Raw genomic sequence first — 12,162 nt, 5'->3', positions numbered from 1 at the left:
GCACATATTAAACAAATATGTAAGACTGCGTTCTTCCATTTGCGCAACATCTCTAAAATTAGAAATATCCTGTCTCAGAGTGACGCTGAAAAACTAGTTCATGCTTTTATTACTTCCAGGCTGGACTACTGTAATTCATTATTATCAGGATGTCCAAAAAGCTCACTGAAAAGCCTTAAGCTAATCCAAAATGCTGCAGCAAGAGTACTGACAGGGACTAGAAAGAGAGAGCATATTTCTCCTGTTTTGGAGCATCATACAGGGTGATCTCCATAAGGTCTAGGGATGCTCGTTTTCACTGTCCACCGCACATCTGTCACTTGGGTTTGCAGGGCTGATGTAACTGACGGCTGCCATGTCACTAAGATGTATTCATAAAGACGCAAACAATCCTGTTAATAAAGATCTAATATCTAAAAAATACTCTACTAACAGAATACTTGCCTGTTTAAAAATATTCATGGTCTTGGGGTAGCTCCTCCAGGGCAGACACCTCAGCAGATAGCTGGTCCCGCCAGGGAGCACCACTGACTGCCTCCAAACCCATCTCCCCCTAATCTTGCACATCATCCTCAGGTGCATCCTCCGGGTCCATAGCGTCACCAACACCGAGGCAGATGTTGTGTGGGAGTGATGAGGGGAAGTGGATGCTGGAGACATGGGTACCCTCCATCTGCTAAGATGAAATGCCCTGGAGGAGGGTAAATGGCCTGCCGGTACAGTGGGCTGTTGGGTAGCACCATGGAGTCATGCACTGACCCAGGCCAGCCCACATATGTATCGATGAAGCGGCCCTGATGGTCACAAACTGCCTGCAGGAGTATGGATGGGAACAATTTCCTGTTTCTGTAGCACTGACCATCAGGGCCGCTGGGAGGCTTGATGCGGACATGGCAGCCATCAATTGCACCAGCAGCCTTTAAAAAGGCTCTGTGTCTTGCCAGCCCTGCAAACCCATGAGACAGAATATCTAGGTCTTCAGGAGTCCAAGGGAGATGGATAACCTGATGAGACGAAAATCAGGCCTAGTGTCTAGGCCAGAGGTGGGCAACTCCAGGCCCCGAGGGCCGGTGTCCTGCAGGTTTTGGATCTCACCCTGGGTCAACACCTGAATCACATGATTAGTTCGTTACCAGGCCTCTGGAGAACTTCAGGACATGTTGAGGAGCTAATTTAGCCATTTAAATCAGCCCTGTTGGTTCAAGGACACATATAAAACCTGCAGGGACACCGGCCCTCGAGGCCTGGAGTTGCCCACCCCTGGTCTAGGCCTATTAAAAGCCCTGTCCAGGACTGGGACACTCAGGTTAATCCTGCAGTACTGTGGTCTCGCCTGGTGAAGGAAAATAAGGAAAATGTTTTATTCTTGTCATTATTATGAATGTTGCTCTTGTTCTTTAAAAAAAACGTATCAAAACTTTATTTCGATTATCATTCTTAACTAAAATTCACTGGTTAACTGATAAAAGATAAAAGAGCGAATAAAATCACTTCTACATCGGAGTTTTATTTAGCTAGTAAACAGATTTCAAATACACACATAAACAATGGGGAAAAAAACTGAAGACATGTATTTTCACTGTACCTGAACTCAGTTATCTCTTAGTCGGAGATAAATCAGTCGTCTGCGACAGCTGATTTGTTGTAACTCTTCGATTAACAAAAATAAGAGAGTTTCAATGATATCCATTATTTCACCGAGGGGGAGAAAGCAGTAAGGGCGGGAACAGCTGGTGACATTAATCTGAAGGCCAGACCGTCCCATTTCACAAGCCTCGCACTTCCGGCCTTCTCGGTCTTCGAAGGACCCAGCCCACGTAGACCGCAAAGGCCAGGTCCTCCGAAGGATGCAGCCGACGTTTTGGGACACAGCTAAGGACTTGCATTTGCATAACAAGACAGAATGACAGCACACACAGAGTTATCATTCTTCCAGCAGCACAGCAGAGGAGCCTAAGACACACACACCACAGGCTAGTATAGTTTAGGTTACCCTAAAATGGTATGATGAAATAACCACTTTTGTTGTAATAAACAGAGCTCATAGATGAAAAAGGCTGTATAAGTTTGTAGACCAAAGTAAATTATGTTGCATGAGAAAGTTTAATAGCTGAGATGTATTTTGTCAGAACTTGAATTTGTGTGAACGGAATATAATTGCTGGTCTACAAAAAGCTCAGAGGGATAATTTACAGGAACATTCTCACATGGTTTGTAGTGACGCAGTATGCATTGCTTTGAGTTCACTTGGTTTTATCTGTGAAGTTCACAAACACATCAGTGGACTGGAGTAACCAGAATAAAGAAATTATAGGTGTGACAACACCTTCGGGCTGTTTTCAGCAGTTATCCTCTCCAGTTCAGAGAAGATAATTTTGTGATGAATTCATGTAATGCAGGAATATTACATAGTGTAAATCACGTAAAGCAAACTGAGTAGATTCCAAGAATAAACCTTCTGAGGAAGGACAGGGGGGGTCATAGTAAGTGCTCTTTGTCCTCTTATGCAAGTGAGCTCAATTAATTGAAATAATTTAGCGGTTGCTCATTTTTACTGCACAATCGTGGGTGTGTGCAGACTTGCCTGAAAAGGTTCCATGGTAGTGCCAAATACCAGAGTGACAGCATATAATTTCGTCTTTACGGCAGCACAGCAGAGGACTAAAACACATGCAGCAAAGGTGTCAGGGTCCTGGGTCTGAGTGACCCAGGGACCCTGAGCAGTCATGGACTAGTATTACAATGTCTGTATTTTGTATTGCTGTCCCTCGTTCTCCCTGCGTGTAGATATGTGTGTATGTAGGTGTGGGTGGGGGTGTGGCCCTGGCAGGTGATTGGCCACGCCTGAAGACCGTAACACACCTGCAGCTGATCAGGCCTCGTCAGAGGAGCTACTTGAGAGTGTGGTGGAACTCTCTCCGACGCTGGATCATTGTGTGGCTTCACGTTAGTCTCTTGACAAGTTTCTAGTTTGAGTCTGCTGCATTATTGTGTGTCTGACGGCTTCCTCTCTCTTATGTCCCCAGGAGTTACGGGGAGATGAGAGGACAGCGAGCACGGGGTGCTCATCACGGAGAAGCGGAGACAGGAGCACTAGCACTGGGAAGAGGACACGTCATGGGAGTCGGGAGAGCACGGGATTTATTGTCATGTCTGTCCATCACTGTAAATAAAGGCACTGCTTGTACATAGAGCACCGCGCCTGGGTCCTCCTTCCCTACACCTCCACGGTCTGCCAGCCAGACGGTGACAAAAGGTCAGTACAATTTCAGTTACCATAAGATAAAGGCAGATTGTAAGATGAAGCAATCACTGTTTGTAATGTGGCTGCTGGAAGCTGTGTAAGTTTCTACAGCACAGAAGTACAATGTGTTCCGTGAGAAAGTTACGTTTACATGGTCACAATCCTTTTACGTTTTCTCTCTTTTGGCTGCAGATCATCAATATGACGGCTGCCAGCTATCTTCTGACTGAAGAGCAGCTTTTGTGCTGCATCTGTCTGGACGTGTTCAGGGATCCCGTCACACTCCCATGTGGACACAACTTCTGCAAAGACTGCATCACGGAACATTTAAATTTTAATTCCCAGCGCAAGTGTCCCATGTGCAAAGAGCAGGTGGATAGGAAATATAAGCTTGGTGTGAATACTTTCATATCTGAGATGGCTGTTCAGTTTAGAAAAACTGTTGGAAAGAAAGCTGATGATAGCTCAGAACAACACAATGCCATACAAGAAAAAGGTTCTTATGATGCTCCTGCTGCACCTAAACGGACATCGCTGAAGTCCTGCCTGTTCATAATTCTTAGCTTAACCTTTCTTACACTCTTCTTTGTAGCTAATCTACATTTTCATCAAACAGTGTCCATCTTAAAAACTCACAAGCTGTTTAATTCTGTGGAGAAAGAAGAAGACAGGATGTGTGCTGAGCATGGCAAACCTTTGGACTTCTATTGCAAGAATGAACAAATGATCATATGTCAGTCATGTGTGGACGCAGATCACAGATTTCACCAGGTAGTTCCCCTGAAAGAGGAATATGAAGCAAAAAAAAACACAACTTGGGATAACAGAGGCTAAAATTCTCCACATGATCCAAGAGAGACAAAGAAAAGTCCACGAGCTCAAACAATCTTTAAAGCTCAGCACAGAAGCTGCAGACAGAGAGACAGCAAATGGTGTTCGGGTCTTCTCGGCTCTGATTAAGTCTCTGGAAAGAGCTCAGGCAGAGCTAATCGAGATGACTGAAGAGAACCAGAAAAGGACAGAGAAACAGACCAAAGTTTATATCACAGAGCTGGAGCAGGAGGCCTTTGAGCTGACAAGGAGACGTGATGAGATGGAGGAACTCTCACGCTCTAAAGACCGTCTTCGTTTCCTCCAGAGCTTCCCGTCCCTGAAAGCTGCTCCACCCACCAAAGACTGGACAGATGTCAGCATCTGTCCAGCAATATACGAGGGAATCACAAGGACAGCTTTGGTGAAAGCTGTGGATGAGCTGACAGAGACCATCAAAAATGAGGTGAAGATGATACGGGACGCTCAGTTCAACAACATTCGGCAGAATGCGGTGGATGTTACTTTGGATCCCGATACGGCACATCCTGCTCTCATCGTGTCCAATGATGGGAAGCAAGTTCATTGTGATTATGAATGGAAGGAACTGCCAGACAGCTCAAAAAGATTTGAACCTGCAATTTCTGTTTTAGGGACACGAGGCTTCTCCTGTGGAAGACTTTACTATGACGTCCAGGTTAAAGGAAAGACTGGGTGGACGTTAGGAGTGGCCAAAGGGTCGGTCAATAGGAAGGGAGAAATTAAACTTAACCCAGAGAACGGCTACTGGGCTATATGTCTGAGGGACAGAAATGAGTACTTTGCACTTGCTGCCCATCCTGTCCCTCTCTCTGTGAATGATCACCCAGAGAAGGTGAGAGTTTTTGTGGATTATGAGGAGGGTTTGGTTTCCTTTTATGATGTAAATGCTGCAGTTCTTCTTCACTCATATACTGGCCAAACCTTCACAGAGAAACTTTATCCATTTTTCAGTCCTGGTAGTAGTGACAGTGGCACAAACACTGCCCCCCTAATCATCACTCCTGTCAAACAGCAAAGATCGGACTAATTTTTTTCTTTTTGTTGATGTTGTTTGTCAAGAGATGTATTCTAAAACACTTCTTCAGCAGAGAATCAGAGAGGAGAAACACACAGGTTTTCTTGCTAGCAAGGGAAGCCACATGAGAATGAGGGCTCAGAGACTCGCAGCTCTGAGACTGCCCTGGTCTTTATTTTATACATCGGTGGGTGTTTGTTCCTTACATTGGAATGTGGATGTTTATATGTATGTGTGCGTTCAGATGCATGTATAGTGTGTGCTATAGTGTAAGCTGTTCTTCCATGCATGTATGTGTGTTAGTACGCTTGCATGCAGGGCCTGTCTCACCACAAAAGGGCATTTTCTTAACAGCTGCCTTTCTCTCACGTGTGTTAAGAAAGGCAAATGTGCTTGTAGCAGTTGTGAGATTATTATGCTGTTATATATTACATTATACCTGTAATCAAAATGAGTACTGATACTGCTGTAGGCCACATCAAACTTCTTATGTAATCAGTATGTAGTTTTAGTTTGCATCATACTTCTGAGTTAAAATAATGTGAGAATCATTAGATTCATTAGATAGGTTTGTATTATCCTATACTGCTGACTTACTGTGAGTGTGTTACACTGTTTTCTGATAGTAGAGACAACAGAACACATTCTTCACCTCTACCTTTGTTGGAAGTAGAAAAACAGGGAGAAAGGGTCATAACTCAGGCTCACTGGGAGTTAGAAAGAATGTAAATGCTTAGTTTGTGGCTGTGGCGCATTTTGTATGGCTTCTTTTCTTTTGTTTAGTAGCTTTCTGCCTTCACCTGAGAGGATGTGCCCTGAGCATGTGACTTCAGGTCTCCATAATTAGAGTTTATTTAAAGATACCTTGTGGCCTTAACTCAGCCAAGTGACCCTTCCTCTGTGTGGCCAGTCACTAAAATGTCATCTACGTTAGAGTAGATGGTTTGATAAGTCTATCACTGAGAACCATTGTTCTTTTGGAGTGACTTGATTCAGTATAGTGTGGGGATTTGATACTACTGGTGGCATCATTTCAGTGATTTCATTTATTACTCACAGATCATGCACTAGACGGTATTTTGCAGTATTAGCTTTCTTCACCACTTAAACAAAACATCACTCTTTGTTTGCTTTATTATTATTATTATTATTATTATTATTATTATTATTATTTTAAATTCTCCTTTCTCAAAAACAGAAAATGAAGTTGTAGTTGTTCTTTGCTGAGAAACACAAAAACCCTTTCTCTTTTTTTTTTCAAGGCCAGAAACTAAGTTTTAACTTTTCTGATTTGTCACCTAAAACAAAGCAAACAACCCAACTCTCAGCTGGCTCTGAACTTATCATCATCAAGGTCGCATGGTGAGAGCTACTTCAGAAGTCACAGTACTCCTCACTCAATCAACACGTCAAAAACAAAAAAAACAAAAAACAAAAACTCAGCACACTACACAGAGAACAATAGCCAAGACACAACTGAAGATGCTTTTCTTCTTTGTTCTCCTTGAACTTTAGAATAAACTTCATCTGCATTAGTAAATCATATGCCTAATCATTATATGTCACTGTGATCCACAAGTGTGATCACAAATGTACTTATTTTTAAAAACAAAACAAAACAAAAAACAAATTGCTGATGGCATGAACGCTTTACACACATGAGTCAGGGTGCAAAAAAAGCTGCTGCCAAAGGCAAATCAGAAATATGAGGGGAAAAAACTGAGCTCACAGACAGCTGCATGTTTGAGCTCTCATGCAGCTCCTGCTCTAAAAAACGTGTTACTTGCTCATCAGCTTAGCAGTGACCACATATTTAATTCAGCTTCTCAATTTTGTAGCTTTAGCCGTTATATAAAGGGTTTAGCTTATTAGTTGTTTGTATAAGTGTGCTCTATATTTCAGCAATGTCTCATCTAGGATGACAGGTTTTCAAGCAGGTCAAGTGCCTCTATGCACTTATTTAGTTTAGGTACTTTCTTTATTTTCTTCATCTCATATATTATTGTACTGAATTTGAGCAAACCTTAAGCTTAATGCAGACTGCTTTTAATAGTTATCCACCTCACATCATAACTGACTGAGGTGCCCCTTCATATTAATATTATTTTGTTATTAATGCTATTATCTTTTTATATAACAGCAATGGTATATTACAATATTTTATTTATATTTTATTTTGTATCCACCAACGGCTGCAGGTGATCTGCAGTTTCACCCTTTCCCAAGCTGGAGACATTTTCCTTTTCACAAACTTTCCTTGGCTGAACAATGACACAGCCTTAATGTACCTTATGCATCTCTCTATTTCATTTAATATGTATTTGTGTGAATCGTGTATTTTCTTTCATTCTATTCATTCTGGGCATGATCTTCATCCCAACTATGTTTCATTGTTAATACCAGTTTACAGGTTGTTATCCTTGCTATTATTAGTTTGAATACATTAAAGATAAGCTCTAATGTAATTTAGCCTTTTGTTTATTTTACTTTATTCATCTTGTATTTATATCTATTCAGTCGGGTCTGTTTCCAACCCTTTTTAAACTACTTTAAACTACTTTGATCTCTAATTTTCACTTGGTGAGGGATTATTATATATATTATATATGTATATATTATTATATTCTTCCTAGTCTGAACTTCTCTCTTCACCTGAGCTGCTATCCTATTCTGAGTCACTGTCTTCTTTGTTTCTTACAGTCACATACAAAATGTCCCTCTTTTCCACACCTCCAGCATGTAGTGCTAAAGCCACTGTTTGGTGTGTGTGTAGGTCTGCCTCTACCTCTTGCATTCCTCTCCCTTTCTTTTGGATTAGTCCTGCTCCGGCTTGTTGTTTTTCTAAACATTTCTCATCAGGTGTTAATTTTTCTTGTTTATTTCCCATTTTCAAAGATTTTGCTGGGCCGTCACTGGCACGCGTGACTTCAGAGTGGTTTACTGATACAGCCTTCAACTTCACCCTAAAGGTGAAGTGGTATCAGTTTTATGAGATGAAACTCAACCGTTCTCCTTTGTCACCAGTACATGAGCCTCAGCAAATGGAAGTAAAATGGAAGTAGTTCAGCAGCGTATTGTGCTGTTAAATCAACTTACTTCCAGACAGTCAAAGGAGCTTGCAAAAAAAAGCGTCTGGACTTCTTTAAGTTGCTTGAAGACGTTTCACCTCTCATCCGAGAAGCTTCTTTAATTGTGTGGTTTTTTTTACTATGCAGTTTTGGTTTGTTTTGGTTTGGTTTGGGTTTTTTAAGTGCTACATGAAGAATTTCTTATAATACTGTCATTAACCCTTTCTCTGACAATATTGGTTGTTGGAAGGTTTTTTGTCCCATTCATATTTATATTGCCCCAAATCACAATAACAGCCACCTCAAGGCACTTTACATTTTAAGGTAAAGACTACTTTAATGGAGAGAAAATCCCAGCAATCAAATTGACCCCTATGAGCAAACTACTTGGCAACACTGGGAAGGAAGAACTTTTAAACATTCTTTTTAAAATTTAAATTAATTATTTTAAAAATAAGAATCTTCTGGCAGAACAAGGCTCAGGCAGGGGCAGCTATCTGCTTTGATGGGTTTGGGGTGAGGGGACAGATTTATGTTATGCTTTCAAGCAAATATTCACTTTAGAAGTGAGTATTTGCCAACACTAACTAAACACTCAGAGTAAACTACCTGTTTCACTGAGAACTTGGCTGGATCACAAGGCTTTGACGGGTGTGTCAAAACTGGCGCGATTTTAGTTTTAGCATTTTAATTCTCATAATACGCGGAAGACAAGTACAAAATGGCTTAGGGTTGAATCAGTAGCATACATGTTGACAGATGTTGGCTGTTTAGATATTGTCTAGATAGTTCAATGATGACTTCAGGACCGGTTCATGACTAAAACGAACTTGTTTTATGACAGTTGCGTGCTTATAGAGAGAACTGTCACTCTGAATTGTAACATTCTACTGAGAATAACCACAAACTTACAAAATGTAACTATCTATATTAGAAGGGAAAGAATCTAAAATAACAGGTTACAATTAATTACTTGCTTGCATTCACTAGATTTATCCACATAAATTATTCTACACTCTTTATCATTATAAAAGACAATGATATCTGCCTGCAGTGCAGCTATATGCAAAATAATGCTGTTCAAATATCATTTACTCACACTTTATTATTACACTTACACTGATGCTCCAAACACTAATATGCATATTCATCTTTGATTCACCAAATCTACCAAGCTTGTTTTGTTCATACAACTCTGTGCCAACTAGTAAGAGTCACTAATGGGTTTATATATTTATACCACATAACACTGGATGGATGTTTGTACAATACAATATTTGATATTTACACCTGTGATGTTGGTGTTTCTCGTTTTGGTCATTTTCTGTTGATCTTTTTTCCCCTTTTCATCGTGGTCCTCTTTTTTTGTTTTATATCAAAATCTGGAATCAGTTCTTAATTTTAACCTCTCCTTTTACAGATTTTGTGGCAGTTCCATGTATTTTGGTCAGCATTGTGTCCCTTCAAGTATTTCCTTTTGTCATTTTTCATCTCTTTTATCATTCCTTTGTATACATTTTGTTCAGGTTTTGAGTCTTTCCGACCTTTTAAGTAAAATCCAGGAGCCTATGTGGGGGTTATTTTTTCTCTTAAGAAAATAAAAATCATTATTTTGATATAGGCCACTAAACTTTCTTAAAGCCACTTTATAGCACAAAAATCAATATATTGATTCAGCCTTGTAACGTCCAGCAGGTCACAAGTGAACCTCTGGGTTTGAGGTTAGAGCTGTAATTCAGACAGACTGTTTTAAAATAAATAAATAAATAAATAAAGCAGGCTAAACTGACCTGTTTCACTCCATGCTTGAATGGATCACAAGATTATGATGGGCATGCCTAAATTTATTCTCTCCATTTTTAGTTTTTGTGATAGCTAGAAGAGAGCAGTGGCCCTGAGTGTATTCAAACACAGACACCTGTAATAGCCTTACAGTGTAGGAAATCTGCTCAACTCTACTTCAGTTGCATGAAACATTCATGCCTCAGTATCTCATCCTTGTTGCATTGTGTTTACATCATGCAGTGGTGCACAGAGTAGTTAGGACTGTTGCCTCAAGACATTAGGACATTAAGATTCCTGGTTTGAATCCCAGACGGGGCCTTCTGTTTGAGGTTTGCATTTTCTCCTTGTGCCCATGTTGGTTTCCCCCAGAAACTGAAGCTTCCTCCAGACATGCATGAGGACATAGTGCTAACCACAGTGATGCCCATTAATGTTATGTATTGTATAATAAACTAAATTAGTAATCATTAATGCTTCAGTCATCAGTGTCTGTACCACTCAAATCAAATTCAAATCCTATTTGTCACAATCATACACAGTATGACATGCAGTGAAATGCTTATTGCAATTGCAATTTCTGACCATTAAAAATACAAGAATAAACTGAAATTAAAAATCAAGTATAAAATGAAAGTCAAAGTTAAGGTGTGCAGAGTTAAGTGCATGTACAATGATGTGGTATGAGACCAGATCAGAAGTACATTATTGTTGTTGTTATTAAGGTGCACGCGCAGTGATTTGTAGAAATGTGTAAAGAGTCCAGTCCAGCACCTGGACACTCCTCAATAGCCTGGGGGAAGAAACTCCTCCTTATTCCCTCTGTGTTGGCCTTAAGGTAGCAGATGTATTTCCCTGACCTCGACAGTGAGAAGAGTTCATTATCGAGATGAGAAAGGTCTTTCATAATCTTCCCGGCTTTGGTACTGCACCGCTTAATGCAAGGCCCACAACTCCTTGAAGAGCTTGTCTGTCCTGCTTGGTGCTGTTCCCACACCAGGTGCAGATATTTCCCATCATATGCTCTGGATGGAGCATGAGTAGATGTTCTTGAGCACCTTCAGAGAAAGATTCTCTGAAAGATTCAAAAGGTTCTCTTCAGTCTGCCTGGAAAAAAAACAATAATAAAATGGGCTGAGTGAAAGTGACATGGCATTAATCTGGCAGACATTCATGGTACTCTGAGGATAGTATTAGTACAACCCCCTTCAATCGCACTGAATCCTCTGTGAGGTTCTTTAAAACTTCTAACAAGACTCATTTTGCTCGTGTCCATCTTATGAGTCAGCTCTTTTAGAGATTTTCCTCTGCTGGTTTCAGGTAAATCCAGGTTCTTTTTTCTTTCTGTCGCCTTTGGTTTCAAACAAAAGTAGAGAATCAGCATTGTGTTCACTAAATGAGGTTTCAATTACAGCGAGAAGGATGAGTGTATCAGTGATGTTGTAACTGTCGCTCATCTCTCCAACTTCATTAACTTCCTGTTTCTAAACCTCGTCTCTCATCTCCTTGACCATGTTTGTTTAAATGAGCTGCCAATCTGGCAGCTGGAGCTCCAGAGCCACAATTACTCCAACATTAATACCTCAACATACAAGACAACAGTTCTAAAAACACTTTTAGTGCTGTCAGTTCACTTTAGTGCAAGCATAAGCTGAAAACCCCCCAAAATACACTTGCTAGACTGAAAGAAGTACTGGAATCTTAATTTTAACCTTAATACAACCAAAAGAAAAAAATATACTAAAGTTTGATGTTCAGCTTGCATCACATATTACAGTCTCCTTAATGACATAAATGTTGTAGTTTAGCAGGTTCTTGGTTGTTCAAGGCCCTGCAGGGCCCTTGAACAATCTCTTCAAGGGCCCTGCAACCACAGTGTGATCTCAAGCTTCTTGACTAACCGCTAACACTCCTTCAAGGAAACTTTTTTTGGTACCCTAAGGACCTGCTGATTGGCTGACCTAACGGGTGGGTGTATATAGTTGTATTAGCTCCGAGGTGTGTGTGTGTGTGGGGGGTGTTTAAGAACTTTTTAATGACTTAAACCCTGTCAGGACAGTTGGAAATCCTTTAAGGACCCCTAAAGTTTCAATATTCAATTCAATTCAATTCAATTCAATTCAATTCAATTTTATTTATATAGCGCCAAATCACAACATAAGTCGCCTCAAGGCGCTTCATAGATACAGAGAAAAAAACCC

At 40.5% G+C, this 12,162-nt stretch overlaps 1 long non-coding RNA gene and 1 pseudogene across 1 annotated transcript; both read left to right on the top strand.

The window, feature by feature from the left end:
- Positions 1 to 2,896: 2,896 nt before the first annotated feature.
- On the top strand, positions 2,897 to 3,193 carry LOC102204608 (uncharacterized). The gene is made up of 2 exons (XR_311979.1): positions 2,897 to 2,946; positions 3,027 to 3,193. It is a non-coding gene; the product is annotated as an uncharacterized LOC102204608 (long non-coding RNA).
- Positions 3,194 to 3,225: 32 nt separating this feature from the next.
- On the top strand, positions 3,226 to 5,123 carry LOC102193492 (nuclear factor 7, brain-like; annotated as a pseudogene).
- Positions 5,124 to 12,162: the final 7,039 nt, after the last annotated feature.

The sequence above is a fragment of the Pundamilia nyererei genome, unplaced genomic scaffold, assembly GCF_000239375.1.
Source record: "Pundamilia nyererei isolate P.nyererei 1_Seehausen unplaced genomic scaffold, PunNye1.0 scaffold00119, whole genome shotgun sequence".
NCBI classification, from domain to species: domain Eukaryota; kingdom Metazoa; phylum Chordata; class Actinopteri; order Cichliformes; family Cichlidae; genus Pundamilia; species Pundamilia nyererei.
Note: the sequence above shows the minus strand (reverse complement) of the source record. Positions and strands in the feature narration are given on the sequence as shown.